General features: G+C 42.0%; 1 pseudogene; it reads left to right on the top strand.

Moving 5' to 3' along the window:
* The first annotated feature begins 2456 nt into the window (after positions 1-2456).
* Positions 2457-3047, top strand: LOC147947874 (secreted RxLR effector protein 161 pseudogene; annotated as a pseudogene).

Raw genomic sequence — 3047 nt, 5'->3', positions numbered from 1 at the left:
GATTTCGAAGTTATTGTTCTGCACGGCCGGAGGGACGATTCCAGCACGCTGAGTATGAGTGTTCGGTGCATCCCCAACACCAATGTTTCGCGGTCCCGGATGTGATCCATTCGGCTGTTCCATTGTGACGGGTGCAGGATGATCAGTGAGTTGACGAGCTTGTCGTGGTCTTTGTAACCGATTGATATCGTCAATAGCAGGAAGGAGGTTCTGATGTCCTCTTGATCTGGTGTGCATGCAACGTTGCAATTAACAGGTTCCTGAGATGCAAAACAAACAAGCAGACAACCAAAGCAAGTCAATACTGAGAATGAGAAGTGGGATAGAACTTAATCTTGCAAAATTTGAAATCTTAAATGTAGCAAAATGAATCTCAAATGACAACGGCGCCAAATTGATACTAAGATTTTTGTGTATCCTTCCTAGCAGGTTCAATTAACCTTATGTGTTGTAGTACTTAAGGTGTAAATCCAAATGGGATGTTGCTAGTCACTCAAGATGCAATCAAGATTTCACAAGTCAAGCCAATTCAAAGAGAGTGTTTTTATTTAACAATCCTAGAATGATGAAAATGCAAAACGGAAATGTGTTCTAGGACTAGGAACGAAAATGCATGATAGGAAGCGAAAATGAATAAAAACAAAAACGAGTCTAAGCATGAACTAAAAGGCAAGAAATGAAACAATCTCAGGAATGTAATAAAAATCATAAAGAAAGAGGTCCTAAGGATGAGAGTAATTGAAGTCGGTGGAGTATCCTAGTCTATAGAGTATTTAACATGCCACAAGTAAACCATCCCTAAACAATGAACATCACTTTTTAGGTAATCCAATCTCTTGACAGAAGCTACTCAAACTCAACCACTTCCAAAACTAGCTCTCGCTAGAGAAACATGATCAAACATGGCATGAAAAACAATTTCATTCATGTCAACAAAGATCCTAGACAACTAATCTCTTAGGCTAGGAAAGTAAGTCTCTGGCACTAGTTGGTCAGACATTTCATCGAACACCTTTTGGATGCGGAAATGTCTAAAACCTAGTTCCAATTGATCAGAGAGAAACTAGTATTTCTAACTCTAGTCTAGAAGGGATCATACAAATCAAAACTTAAACACTCTACATCCTAAGATCCTCCACCTAATATATCCCATCCTCAAGAACTACCACACTACTCAGATCCGAAAATCATCATCATCAAGGATGAAAACCCAGAAAAAATTGAAACAAGCATTCTTAGATAGATAAAAATGAGATGAACAAGTTTGTAGAAGGAATCAGATGCAAAATCTGAATAAATCTCGAAGATATCGGAATACAAGTCTCATAACGTATTTTGTGGCTAGGTTAAAAACCTTATGGGAAAGAAAACAATACGAGATAAAAGATGAGATGTCTCAGCAAAGACTTAACAGCATGTATATATAGTAGTCCAACATGGAAAGTCCTAAAACTTAAAACGACAAGGTAAAGCGTCGGTTCGGTAAACTCCTGAAGCGTGTGAAACCAAACGTCTTTCTTCCCGACATGTGCAATCGAGTCCGTGCGCGTGGAATGGAATGCAATGTCATCATGGCTCGGACGGACGGCTGAAGAGCGTGGCGGGGGAGCATGGCTCGATCAGACAAGCTGGAGTGCGTGGCGGGGGAGCATGGCTCAATCAGACAAGCTGGAGTGCGTGGCGGGGGAGCAAGGCTCGATAAGACAAGCTGGAGTGCGTGGCGAGGGAGCATGGCTCGATCAGACAAGCTGGAGTGCGTGGCGAGGGAGCATAGCTCGAGCGTGGTGTATACACATCCACTAAAACAATGATAACTCTTGAACCACACCTCCGATTGGCTTGAAATAAATGGCGTTGGAAAGATAACTCAATTCCCTACAACTTGGATAAAGACGTTAAAAGCTAAATCCCACTCGAGTGGAACGGCTCGAACGGATGGCTCGGTTGACGCTTCCCGGAGTGTTGTGCAGCGGATGGGTCGAGCGATGTGTTCCCGACGTCTCCTACATACCTGAAATACTCCAAAATGCACAATGTATGCAAGGATGATGCAAGAACTACCTAAACATGCAAAGTGTATAGAAAGGACTAGAAAATGAAGCAAAACAATGTGTTATCCTAGCTAAATGCATGATAAATATATGCTAAGGAGAGACAAAATATAGACATATCAGCAACCAAAAGGCTTCGAGAATTCGCAGCACCCTGAGCATGTTTATCGACTGAAGAAAGCCCTGTATGGTCTAAAGTTGGCACCACGAGCTTGGTATGAGAGACTGACTACGTTTCTAATGGACCACAGATACAATCGAGGGAGTGTTGACAAAACTTTGTTTGTTCTCAACAGCAACAACAATCTGATGTTTGTTCAGATCTATGTGGATGATATTGTCTTTGGTTCCACGTGTTAGCCTCTTGTAAAACAGTTTGTGGAAAGCATGTCTCAAAAATTTGAAATGAGTATGGTGGGAGAGTTAAGGTACTTTTTGGGATTGCAAGTTAAACAATCAGCTGATGGGATCTTTGTATCTCAAAGCACTTATGCTAAGGAGCTTGTACAACGCTTTGGCTTGGATAAGAGTAAAGAAGCAAAGATCCCAATGGGAGAAGATGACAAACTTTCCAAGGATGAAGAATGGGAAGATGTAGATGAGAGACTATACAGAGGGATGATTGGAAGTTTGTTGTATTTGACTGCTAGTCGGCCAGACATATGTATGTCTGTAGGGATCTGTGCACGCTATCAAGCCAAGCCCAAGATGTCGCATTTACTAGCTGTAAAGAAGATCATCAAGTACATCAAAGGCACATTGGACTTTGGCATCTATTATACCAAGGATACCAACACCGGTCTGAGCGGATACTGTGATGTTGATTGGGCAGGGTCTGTGGATGATCGTCGTAGCACAAGTGGAGGGTTCTTCTTTATGGGCAACAATCTGATCTCATGGCACAGCAAGAAACAAAACAGTGTCTCTCTATCAACTGCTGAAGTTGAGTACATTGCGCTAGGAAGCTGTTGCACACAACTTCTCTGGATGCGATAA

This window comes from Camelina sativa, chromosome 3 (assembly GCF_030686135.1).
Source record: "Camelina sativa cultivar CO46 ecotype springtype chromosome 3, ASM3068613v1".
NCBI lineage: Eukaryota > Viridiplantae > Streptophyta > Magnoliopsida > Brassicales > Brassicaceae > Camelina > Camelina sativa.
This window is presented reverse-complemented; position numbering and strand designations above follow the sequence as displayed.